General features: G+C 42.9%; 1 protein-coding gene across 2 annotated transcripts in view; it reads left to right on the top strand.

The window, feature by feature from the left end:
- Positions 1–7034: 7034 nt before the first annotated feature.
- The window catches only part of Tmem108 (transmembrane protein 108), a 420643-nt gene continuing 414303 nt past the window's right edge, over positions 7035–13374 (top strand). For both annotated transcript variants that reach the window (XM_040739726.1, XM_040739725.1), the window contains exon 1: positions 7035–7258. The gene's annotated coding sequence lies outside the window, so the exon portion shown is untranslated. The remainder of the gene's footprint in view (positions 7259–13374) is intronic.

Below are 13374 nucleotides of genomic sequence, written 5' to 3'. Positions count from 1 at the left end.
ACTGTGTCTGCCTGTATGCTGCCATGCTCTCTGCCATGATAATGGTCTGACCTCTGACCTATAAGTGAGCCACCCCAATTAAGTGTTTTCCTTTATAAGAGTTGCCATGGTCACGGTGTCTCATCATATCAGTAGAAATCCAAATGAAGACAGGGACAGAGGAAATCCACCCAGAGGATCTGGACTTCTTGGATCCAGAAGGTGGAGAGGGATAGGGATGGGGGAAGTTCAAGAAGTTTGAGAGGTCTGCTCTTGGGGCTCCCAGTCGTGAAGACCCAGCTTTTCTTGCATTCACATCTCTCAGTTATACACACAATCATCCTATATAAATTGCCTTTTACAGCTGCTGCTGCTCCCACATTCAATGAAGAAAGAATAGATCTGACTGTCTCAGCAGAGAACCATCATCCCTGCTTATGTTGCACCTTCAAGGCAGAACCCAGTTTCTGTGTCACATGTTCATTTCAGTTACAAGCATTTGGGCTGGAGGAGCAGGGCAGACCAAGGACTAGAACTTTGCACTCTATAGACCCACCCTTCTGCAGTAATGCCTCAGCAGAATGGGCCGACAGGCATTACTGTTGGTGTATGGATTACAGAGGGAACCTGCAAGTTCACACAACCAAGATCACAAGGCTCTCCTGTCTAGTGGCTGTTTATATTTGGGGAGCTAATTTCTCAGTTTTTTCCAGGTTGCATAATTCTTTCTACAGTGAATCAACCCAAAGTGCTTGTGCTATCTAGTTTTATGACAGTTTGACACAAACTGGAGTCATTTTGGAAGAGGGAACTTCAGTTAAGAAAATGCCCCCACCCAGACTGGACTGTGGGGAAGCTTATAGTTGAGTTTTCTTGATTGGTTATTGATACGACACAGCACACTGTGAGTGATGTCACCCCTGGCCTGGTGATCCTGTGTGCTGTAAGAAAGTAGGCTGAGAAAGTCATGAGGAATAAACCAGTAAGCAGAACTCCTCCATTGCTCCTGCTTCATTGCCTGCCCTGACTTCCTTCTATGACAGACTGTGATCTGGAACTAGAAACTGGGGAAAACAAGCAAACAAACAAAAAAACAAACCACCAAATCTTTCCTCCCTAAGTTGCTTTTGGTCATGTATTTTATGACTGAAATAGAAAACCCAACTGAGACAATAGTAATAGATAATATTTGATGGAAGACTTCGTACTTAGACCTGGAACCTGTCTTAGACCCCACAGAGCAAACCAACAGAGTTCAGTCCTAGTAACTGAGCTTTGGTGGTGTTCAGGAAGCAGTGTAACTAGCTAATTATGCTGTAGGCAACTAGTTAAACTTCAGCTAGTCAACTGGTTGACTGGGTCTCAACCAGCTAAATTGTCTTCTATGGTTCACCTCTGTTCTTTGCAAATGCTCTCAGACCCCTTCCCTACATGGAGCTGGCAGAACTTGCCTTAGCAGTGCAATTCTCATAAGTTTTGTTTTTAATATACTTTATTCCAACCCTATGCCCTTTAGTTGGTCAAAGGGATTTTCCTTTTAGTGGCACCACCCCTTCTGTCCTGGTTGGTTTTTGTCAGCTTGATAAAAACATAGACATATCTGGGATGAGGACTATTTTTAAACATTAATCAAGGAGTGTAGCTGTTTGAAGCAGAAAGGATTTAAATACAGCTTAAAAGAGCCATAAAAGATTACTTGTATGAGGTTAACCTCTACCCAGATGTTGCAAATTTGAATTTCTCTCTTTTGCACCATACTGAAGAGTGGTTGACCCCAAGCCCCCTCCTCAGTGTTGAAAAGCCTGGCAGTTTGAAAAACAGCAACAGTACCAAGATACAACCTTACCGGCCCCACCCCGGATGGGCTGATCTACTGGAGACTCTCAGAAAACTGAGACAAATGAGCTGGCCCTTCAACAAAGAATCAGAAATCTAGGTGACATGTGAGTTTGAAAATACCTCTTTTCTTTTTCTTAATTTAAATTAGAAACAAGCTTGCTTCACGTGTCAATCCCAGCTCTCTCTCCCTCCCCTCTACCCCGACCTCCCACCAGTCCCCCCAGTGCCCCACCCAATCCCCACTGTTCTCCTCAGGGAAGGTGAGGCCCTCCATGGGGGATCTCCAAAGTCTGTCATATCATCCTGGGCAGGACCTAGGCCCTCCCCCATGTGTCCAGGCTGAGAGAGCATCCCTCCATGTGGAATGGGTTCCCAAAGTCCATTTGTACACCAGGGATAAATACTGATCTACTACCTGAGGCCCCATAGATTGCTGAGGCCTCCTCATGACACCCAAATTTAGGGGGTCTGAATCAGTTCCATGCTGGTCTCAGCCATCAGTCTGGGGTCCATGAGATTTCCCCCTTGTTTAGGTCAGCTGTTTCTGTGGGTTTCACCAGCCTGGTATTGACCCCTTTGCTCATCACTCCTCCCTCTCTGCAATTGGGTTCCAGGAGTTCAGTTCAGTGTTTAGCTGTGGGTGTCTGCCTCTGCTTCCATCAGCCACTGGATGAAGACTCTAGGATGACATATAAGGTAGTCATCAATCTCATTATCAGGGAAGGGCATTTAATGTAGCGCCTCCACTATTGCTTAGATTGACAGTTGGTGTCATCCTTGTAGATCTCTGGAAATCTCACTAGTGCCAGATCTCTCCTCAAACTTATAATGACTCCCTCTATTATGGCATCTCTCATCCTGCTCTCCTATATTCTTTCGAGGACTCAACCTTCCTGCTCCCCCATGTCCTCCTCTTCCCTACTCTTTTCCCCCTCCCTTTCTCCCAGATCCCTCTCCAATCCCGCATGATCCCAGTCCACTCAGGAGATCCTGTCCCATTCCCTTTCTCTAGGGTACCATGCATATCTCTCTTAGGGTCCTCTGTGTTTCCCAGACTCTCTGGTGGTGGGATTGTAGGCTGGCGCTCCCCTGCTCCATGTCTAAAATCCATATATGAGTGAGTACATATTATGTTTGTCATTTTGTGACTGGATTACCTCACTCAGGATGGTTTTTTCCAGTGCCATCCATTTGCCTGTGAATTTCAAGATTCCATTGATTTTTTTTCCCACTGAGTAGTACTCCATTGTGTAAATGTACCACATTTTCTCTATCCACTCTTAAGTTGAGAGTCATCTAGGTTATTTCCAGGTTCTGGCTATTAGAAATAATGCTGCTACGAACAGAGTGGAACAGATGTCCTTGTATGAATACTCATATTTTGGGTATATGCCTAAAAGTGGAATTGCTGGATCTTGTGGTAGACTGATTCCCATTTTCCTGAAAACTGCTTGGTATTGGCACAAAAATAGACAGGTAGACCAACAGAACTGAATTGAAAACCCTGATATTAACCAAAACACCTATGAACACCTGATTTTTACAAAGAAGCTAACATTATACAATGGAAAAAAGAAAGCATCTTCAACACATGGTGCTGGCATAACTGGATGCTGGTATGTAAAAGACTGCAGATAGATTCATGTCTATCTTCATGCACAAAACTTAAATCCAAATGTATCAAAGACCTCAACATAAATCCAACCACACTGAACCTCTTAGAAGAGAAAGTGAGAGGTACCCTCGAACGAATTGGTACAGGAGACTGTTTCCTGAACATAACCCCAGTAGCACAGACACTGAGATCAACAATTAATAAATGGGACCTCCTGAAACTGAGAAGCACAGTCAACAAGACAAAAGGCAGCCCACAGAATGGGAAAAGATATTCACTAACCCACATCTGACAGAGGGTTGATCTTCAAAATTTACAAACAACTCAAGAAACAAGTCTCCAAAACACCAAGAATCCAATTAAAAAGTGGGGTACAGAACTAAATAGAGAATTCTCAATAGAGGAGTCTAAATGTCCAAGTGAGAAAGGCATCAAAGAATAAACTATAATATTGGGGGAGGGGTGAACATGTCAGACATAAGACACAGTTATCTAAACATCTTGAAATTATAATTTAAGTGTAAAAGTTGGGAAACTATGCTCAGTTTTAACTAGAGATTAATGGTACCTTTCTCTATTTCTCCCAAATGGAGTCAAGATTCACCATTTAATTCCATCTCAAAGCTTTTCTCTCAGTTCGAAGCAACCACTAGATACACAGAACATACTTATTGACAATTTCCCTGTCTCATCCAACATGCAGTGCACATAACTCCAAAGACTACAGTTTTGGGTGAGTGTACAGGAACTGAAAACCACAATTCCCAAGTTTCAAAACTGACCCTTAAAATCATAGGATGCACAGGTCAATTTTAGGGAAGAAGGAATTTTAATTGAGAAAATGTTTCCGTGAAATTGGCCTATAGGCAAGGCTGTGGGATATTGTCTTGATAATGATTGGTGTCGGAGGGCCCAGCCTATTGTAGTTCCACCCCTGGCCAGATGGTCCAGTAATAAATAAGAAAGCAAGCTTAGCAAGCCAGAGGGAGCAGGCCAGTAAGTAGTGTTTTTCCATGGGCTCTTCAACAGTTCTGCCTCAAGTTCCTGTCCTAATTTCCTTTAGTGTTGGGTTACAGCCCCCATGGATCTCTGTGAATTGCTTGTCAGCTGATAGCCACAGGTACATCCTGCTGTCTAGTCCTGGCTTTCAGCCCCAGCCTTGCCTGTTTGACATCAATATCTAGCAGGAGGAAAGCACGAGGAAAACATGAGTTTTTACACCTGGGGTGTTTCCTATTGTGCTCTAAGCCTGTATATAAACCTGCTCCCTCTTTACACACAGAGAGATCTCTTAGCACTTGCAATAAAGACATATACACACACATTCTCTGTCATAAAGGCAGCAGATGTATCCTCTTAGCACAAACGGTTGGACATCTTGTCTTTAATTTCCCAATACCTCAGACTTGCTCGTGGCACAGGCGCCACACTTTAGTGATGGAGTGTGTGACTTTAGAGTTGTAAACTGAAATAAACCCTTTCCTTTCCAAGTTGTTGTTGGTCATGGGATTTATCTCAGAAATAGAAATCCTGGGACACCCTTTGTGATGGCTATTCTTGGTTGTCAATTTGACTATATCTGTAACACCTGTAATTAACTAAAATTCAGAAATGGGGGGCACATCAATGAGACATGCTTTTTTAAATTGAAGTGGGAAGATTTACTTTTAATTTGGATCTTGAGGTGGGAAGACACATGTTTAATCTTGGCCACACCTTCTGCTGGAAGCCTACATAAGGACATGGGAGAAGGAAGCTCTTTTCTCTTTGCTTGCCCTCTGCTCGCTGGCAAGTACATTCCTTCACTGGCATTAGAGGCTACTTCTTCAGAATTCCAGTATATACTGAAGACCAGCTCAGACTTCCAGACGTGTGGACTGAGCAACTTCTAGATTCTTGGGCTTTCTGTTCATAGAGCCATTGATGGATTAACTGTACCTGTAAGTCATACTAATAAAAATACATATATATATGATATATCCCATGTGTGTATATATGTGCATATATCATGTGTATGTGATTTATGAAAATATATACATACGTATATAGAGAATATATTATGTGTGTGTGTGTGCACACTCATTATATAAGTTCTACTACTCTAGAGAACTCCTTGAATTGCACATCAGATTCAGGTAACTTCTTTTCCTGTTCCCATGGTAAAGATGTTTTCCTTGGAACTTTCTGAGAATCAATTACCCTAAATTGGTGTTCAACTTCTGAAAGCCGCACCTGGGGTTTTGATTGAGTCTGTTTCAGAACAATTTAGTCCTGGCAGGCAGTCAGATCCAGGTTCACAGGGTGCAATTTATTTGGGGTACTTACAGAAGTTTGCTTCTGGGCAGCTGCAAGACCAGTTGGCTCCCCATCTGAGGAGACAGAGGAGCCTATCTGTGGCTTCAGACAGGAGTGACTTGATGCTGACTGAAGTATGCCTGGTTATCTTAAACTAGCATCAGTAAGTTAGGCACATTCCTGAAGTTAGGGCCTATTTGGGAAGTTCATATAACATCTAACGGTTTGCTGGGGAACTCTGCAGGAAGAATTGCTCATGGTTATTCTGGGGGGGGGGAAATCATGGCAGGTTGAAGTCAAGATGGCTGCAGCAATGTCAATCTGGATCCACATGGAACTTTTAATCCTCAAGTGTTCTTTCCTACCATATAAGCATTCTCGCATGAATCAGGCGTTGCCTGTGTGTTTCCTGTTGGCACAGTTACTATCAGAGGTTCTCAGGTACAGCTCTGCAGTAGGATCATCTGGGAGCTTTAAAAGTATACTACTGCCATGGTATGTCTCTGTGAATGCTGACTTAATTGTTCTGAAAAGGTCTAGGCATTGTTTTAAAAGCTCTCTAAGCGAGGTTCCTGGTAAAAGCTGGGGTCTGTAACCATAGTCCTCAAAGAATGGCTCCTGGCCAGCAGCAGCAGATCCACATGGGAACTTTAGAAATGGGTGTCTGGGGGAGCCCTCATTCCAGAATTGCTGTTTTAGGAACCCAGGAGGTGGCCTCAGAGATTCAGGTTACACAAGACCACCAGTTGATTCAGGAGTAAACTCAAGTCTCAGAAGCTGCGGCCTACCCTGTAGTGTGCATTATTGGTGAGTTGACATACTATTGCAGCTCACTGAAAGGCTGGACCCAGAAATCGTACTGTCTTGCTAAAATTCCTTCCCAGGGAAGAGATCGCTGATGCCTTCCCCTCCTTCTAAGGTTCCAGGACAAATAAAGGCACCATTCCATGCAACACTCACTTTGTAGAACGGGCAAGTTCATTGGGCTTTCTTACAGAGCATAGGAGTTACTTAGAGGTGTGGGTGCTCCTCCCTCAAAAGGATACACCTGGAAAGCTTTTGCCCAGCTGTGATGAAAGACATATAGATAGAACCCCTCACTATCCCCAGTCTTTCGCAGGCTTATATAATCTAGCCCCTCCCCGAGGCTGCAAGCAATTAAGGCAGAGTTATATATAACAGGTGAAAGGGAGCATCTGTAAACTCAGGTGAGAGTCTCTTGACTTCCCCATTCCCCCATGAAGGATGTAAACAACGAATAGGTCCAGCTTGGATAATCCTTTTGCAAGGGGAATAGCTGAACTCCCAAAGATAGTGGTTGCTTGATTGGAGGACAGTCATGCATGATAGGTTGTGCCTCCCTCTGTGAACCCAAGCAGGATTTATATCAAGTGTTTGCCAACACCCCTTGTTAGGGGATAGGCGGGACCTCCTAACTCTATGACAGGAAAGGAAGAGAAGAGCAAAGCAGTCTGAGAGTAAATCTTGTGTCCTTGAAAACAACTAGAAGATGGACCATTTCCAGTCCAGGTTAGTATTGTTTATTCCGGGATATAATGTCTGCAGTGGGAAAAACGCTAGAAGTTCAGCCCTGGGAAGCTCATCCATGGAGAGAAAGCTCAGCCAGAATTCCATTTCACTGCTTTAGCTTCCCCAGCTAGTTTCTGAGTGCCCGTTTGATGAGTTTTGGTGCACACCCTTAATCTGAGCACTTAAGGGGCAGAGGCAGGGGGATCTCTGTGAGTTTGAGGCCAGTGTGATCTAAAGACTGAGTTCCAAGACAGCCAAGGCTACACAGAGAAACATCTTGAAAAATAATTTAAAAAACCCAAAGAAAAAATAGCAATTAATCCACCCACCCATCCATCTACCCATCTGAGGAGGTGGCTTCTTGGGTTATATTTGTTGCAGCTTGGCTGACCTCAGAGCTGAGCTGGGCTGCCTACCTTTTAGTAGGTAAATTATTTTGATAATTTTGTCAGTCTTTGACTCGTTTGTTTGTGATTATTAATTACCCAAGTAAAACTACTATGCTGGTCCCCTCTGTGGGTTCTCCATTCTTTTTTCTTTTTTCTTTTTAAAGATGACTGTTCCACTAATTGCTTCAGACAAGCACATCTCTCTCCACACCTGTTCCATGACATGATAAATTGGCCAGGTGCTAAATAGCTGATCATTCTGGCTTCAGCTGCCAAACCAGTTACAAGGTTTGTTTGTTTTCACAGAAAATACTCAACACTTTTTTAAAATCAAGATTTCTGATAATAAATAGTTCTACAAATGCCTACATAAAATACAACATGCCTGCCATAAAAGCCAATTTAAACCACAATCTACTTCAATAGAAGCTTGATGCAAAGTATCAGAACAAAAATTCAGGAGGTAGTACTACTGTCATTGTACCTGTGTTCTAATTATCTGCTTAGGAGTCTGTTCCCATCTAATGCCTAGCAGCTAGGTGGGTAGTACATGGCTTATTTTTTCCTGGTTGGTAGAGTGGATGGTGGATGGTAAACAAAGAAGACATGTTTGATGAATGAATATAAGAGTGAATGAATGATGGTTTTATAAGCAACATACATGTAAAGCCACACTTTTAATCCCAAAGTAAGAATCATATTGGAACATTAGAATCCTTGAGGCAATTTAAGACATCAGGATGGGGAAGGGAAATTATTGCATGGGTCTGGAGTAAATCCTTTGTGGGGATGGAGGGATGCTCCCTATCTTCTGTGGGAGATTAGGATGGCCCAGGCTGCAGTAAGTGGGTAGACAGCAGGAATCAGGACATCAGCTTGTCACTGCAATCACTACAGCAACTAAGAATTGTAGTGAGTCTTTTTCTATTCTGCCTGACAGCTTCCAAATAACCAGATGAGCACTTCTTTTTAATTATGAAAGCCTAGCCAATGGCTTAGGCTTGTTTCTAACTGGTTCCTATAACTTAAACTAACCAGTTTCTGTTAATTTACATGTTGCCACATGACTCATGGCTTGTTACCTCATCTTCTACGTGCCATGTTTCCTCTGGTACTAGCTGGTGACTTTACCCTTCTCCTTCCTGGCATCCTCTGTGCCTCAAAACTCCTGCCTAGCTATTGGCTGTTTAGCTTTTTATTAAACTATCATAGAGACACATCTGTTATAATTTAAGAAAAGCAGCATGTGAGAGAAAGACACCATGTACCAGGCTTCAAGCAGAGGGGTTTTTTATTAGGGCAAATTATCATGAAAAGTGGAAAGGGAAGGGGGGACCATCCTCCTGTGACAGGAGCAGCAAGAGAGGAGAGGGGAAAAGGGGGGGGGACAGGAACAGAAAGAGAAGGATGGGAGGTGGGCAGGGCCCTTCTAAAAGGGAACATAGTGAATATGCACAGGTGTTGCTCTTAGTGGCTGCAGCTGAGGGAGTATCCTGTCAGAACACCAAAGAAAGGCCAGTACAGATGCCTGGATACTAACAACATCTTCACAGTGTATAAAAAGATTATTCCACTACACAGAAGGAATTTCAGTCCTTCTATCCTCAGGGACTGAGGTATCCATACTTGGCAAAGAGGGGAAGGTGGCAATCTGCCATCACCAAGCAGAATGTATCTCCCCAAGAGGCACCTCCACAATAGATCATTTGAGGGTGTATATTTGAGACTCTGAAGGAAACATCTGGCCCAGGTGAACAATAAGTTCTCCAAATGTGGCCCTGTGCCAGCCCATCAGGGAAGTGCTTTGCTTCACTGTGACTGGGGTGGAGCATGGAGAGGAAGCTATCTAAAAGAGAAGGAGCAGCTGTCTTTGTAGGTCAGCCCAAGCATGCCTGCCTGCCTACTGGGGAATGGAGGAATCATTTGACTGGGGGTGTGCTGGACCGAGACTTTCACTAAGTTTATAAGGCCTTGGGGAAGAAACTCCTTTCTCTGTGACTCAGCAGGGCAGTGTGGAAGGTGAAAGACCCCGAGCTGAGGGACACACACAGTGGGCATGCCTAGCTGTGTTTAGGAAAGCAAAACTTGTTAATTCAATGAACATGCTAATTTGCTTTTCACATTGCTGTGATGAAATACTTGACCAAAGAAATGTGAGGAAGAGGTGATTTATCTTGGCTCATAATTTATGAGGGTACCCAGTCTGTCATTGTGAGGAAGGTATATTTCCATGGTGCTTCTCAATCCAGGCAAGTTGACAGTGAAAAACCTCACAATGCATGATTTGAGTTTAGGGTCTTTAGATCATAACAGTAGATGATGATTATCATCTTCTCTCTTCCCCTACTCTTGGCCTTTACCAGCATTTACTCCTACTTGGTATCCCTTGCTATGCAAATTCTACACTCTTTGATGGACATCTTCTATGAAGTCTGATTGCACTGTGGTAAAATTGCTATTTACAATATAGCAATATATGAAAACACAAATATCTTAGTTAAGGTAACTATTGCTGTGATGAAACACCATGACCAAAAGCAAGTTGGGGGAGAAAAGGGTTTATTTGGCTTATACTTCTACATCACAGTTCATCATTGAAGGAAGTCAGGACAGGAATTCAAACAAGCCAGGAATCTGTAGGCAGGAGATAATGTAGAGGCCATGGAGGAGTGCTGCTTACTGGCTTGTTCCTCATGGCTTACTCAGGCTGCTTATAGAATCCAGCACAACAGGTCCAATGCTCTGTAAGCTGGATCTTACAGAGGCATTTTCTCAGTTGAGGTTCCCTTCTCTCTGATGACTCTAGCTTGTATCAAGATGACATAAAACTAGCCTGTACAATAGTTTTATTGATTTATTGTTTACCCACACTAAAGCTCTGGCTGTACACCAACATAATAGGAACTGCCCGGATGTATACAGGTGGCCACCACTAGATGTTTCCTTTCCTTTCCTTTTGTGGGCCATCGTAGTCCCGCTTCAGAGCCTTTACTATTGCCCTGTCTAGAACCTTCTTCCCCTCACTTTTGCTAAGCTAAGGACTGCTTACCCTATATTCTTCTGTTTTGTAGCTCTGCAATACAGCCTTTGCCTTACAAGGAATAAGAAATGATTTATTTTGAGTAAAAAATGAGTGACCTGGGACACAGATTTGGGTGCTTAAACCACATATTCCAACATGGAAGTGTCACAAACTTTCTATAGTTACAGTAACAATAGAAAGTCATAAATCATGACCCATTTCAAATATGATGGAGGGAGCAACAGGTAGGTGGCTATAGCAAAGCAAGGGAAGTTCTGCTCTGGATTTTAGATGCTTTGTGATGACAGTCTTAGCTTTTGGGTTGGCAGAAGCTGGTTGTCTGCTAAGAATACATTCCAAAGATTTTATCTGAGAGGATGTTAAGTCCAACACAGAGGTGGCCAGTGAATAACTGTCAAGGAAACAAAAGATGGTTCAAAATAATCAGGATCTGGATCCACAACATTCCAGTTCTCCACAACCAGGATGTCCTAATCAGTCCCTTAAGGGATCTTCAACATGGTGTGGCTCCTCCCCCTTGCTCCACCCGGAACCTCCTCCCACAGTTCAGATGTGGTAACTACAATACAATGGCAGAGTGAATAGTGGCAGTAAAGACTATTTAGTCCTCACACCACATCATAAGTAGAAACAAATACTCTTAGAGCCATTCTGGAAAATGTTTGGCAATTATTAGGTCTCAGATGTGAGTATCAAGGGGATATGCATACGGATTGTTAGAGGTAAGAAGGTCATTAGAAGAGTTATAAATGTCATGGAAAGACAGGCAAATAGCAATGTCTTTAAAATTTAATATAATTATGATAATCTATCACACTTAAAGATTAAGATCCATGTTGTATAACTTTTCCTTGGGAGATATGAATAAATATTTATTTACCCCAGATAGGATGCAAAGGACAGGCTAAAGTAATTGTTTCACTTAGGTCTAGCTTGGTAAACCAGTGAGTTTATTAACTTGACTTCTAGGAAAATAGGTGTGGGATTACTTACAGAGTGTGGGTGACCCCAAAGAGCTCTATCACTGAAAAGTCCTAGCCCAGCCTGAGGTTACTTCCTCATAGCTGCGTAAGTGGAGGCTTATGTCAACCCCTTTAGTCAACCTCTCAACTTTCCATATATTTCACTATCTCCTGAAACCCCATGCAGGTCAGTCAGAATTACCTACAGCTGGAAAGGGTATCTAGGTGGTAGGGAGTAGCTAATGCCCCTCTCTACTCCCTTTTAAGTTTATATTTGTTAATTATTTATTTATTCAGTGTGTGTTTGTGTGTGTCACAGCATGTATGGAGCTCAGAGGACAACTCTCGGGAGTTGGTTCTCTCTATCCACCATGTGAATCCTGGGGATTGAACTCAGATTGTCAGGCTTAGGGCTCAGTGGCCTCCACCCACTGGGTGTTTTTTTTTCCTACCTCCCTCTTATGATATAATGTCTGTAGGTCTAATCTTGAAGACTTCTGACAGGTCACCACAGCCTCTATGGTTAAGATGGCTGTGCCGTTGTACTCAGAGAACAGCATCCCACAGCATTCCAGGAAGACAGAACTATGTCTATTATTTCCACTACCATATTCCTGAATTTGACAGAATGTTGACACATAGTAAGTGTTAAATAAATAAATGTTAATTAAATAATTCAATTATCTAAAATTGGGAACAAATAATACTTGAGGGTCAACTCTGCATTTTTGTAGACAGTGGAAAAAAATTGGTATTAAGACTAGACCCTGGAATGTGCCAAACAGATAACAGGAATGGTATGAAACCCTTCACACCTCCTTTTCAGAGCCTTATGGAGCCTTTTCCCCCAGGGAACAGGCTTATAAATGCACAACATTAGTAGGGCATGCACTCTCTCTGAAGCAGACACTTAGGAAGAGCTTGCTTCATGCTGGTGAAGTCATTTCCCTCATTTCATGGCTCCTGAGTCTTACCAGCAGGCTGCACTTTTGTAAGACCTTGCCAATCACATGTCTTTCAGAGGCAATCAGCAGAGAATTCAGCAGTCTTACTGAAGAGTGTGCTCAGTTTTCATTCCTTTTCTTGTTAACCGTGGCTGTGCCTTGGAATTATCTGGAAAATTGATAGAACACAAGGTGTGGGCAACAGCCTCAGAGGGTCTGGTTTAATTGGATCAGGTATGGCTGTTAAAGTTTTCCCTGGTTATTCTCATATGCAGCCAGCTCAGCTGTGAGCCTGTCAGATGGTTGTGAGTGAGAGTGTCTGTATCTGTGTGCACATATACACAGGGGTGCTCATACACATGTGTGAAAAGGCCAGAGATTAAAATTGAATGTCTTCTACTAACATGCTTCATGTTGTCTTTTGAGGCAGGGTCTCTCATTGAACCCAGCCCTCACTGATTGACTACACTGGCTGCCCAGGGACCTCCTGAGATCCTTCTGTCCATGATATGAATTCAGGTTCTTATGCTTGTACACTAGACAATTTACTAACTAAGGTATATCTCCAGCCCAGAGCCTGGCAGTTTCATCAGTTGAAAGTTACTCAGTGAATATATGTTGTCAGAGATGGAACATAGAAGCAGACCGTGGTCAGACTTTGTACGACAGTACAACTCCTATTCATAGTAACCAGCCTAGAATCATCAAGACCCACTCAACAACACCCAACTTCCCTTTCCTCCCATCCTCCAATTGAGGGCCAACCAAAAAAAGTTAA

The sequence above is a fragment of the Mesocricetus auratus genome, unplaced genomic scaffold (genome assembly GCF_017639785.1).
Source record: "Mesocricetus auratus isolate SY011 unplaced genomic scaffold, BCM_Maur_2.0 Super-Scaffold_100691, whole genome shotgun sequence".
Classification (NCBI taxonomy): Eukaryota; Metazoa; Chordata; class Mammalia; order Rodentia; family Cricetidae; genus Mesocricetus; species Mesocricetus auratus.
Note: the sequence above shows the minus strand (reverse complement) of the source record. Positions and strands in the feature narration are given on the sequence as shown.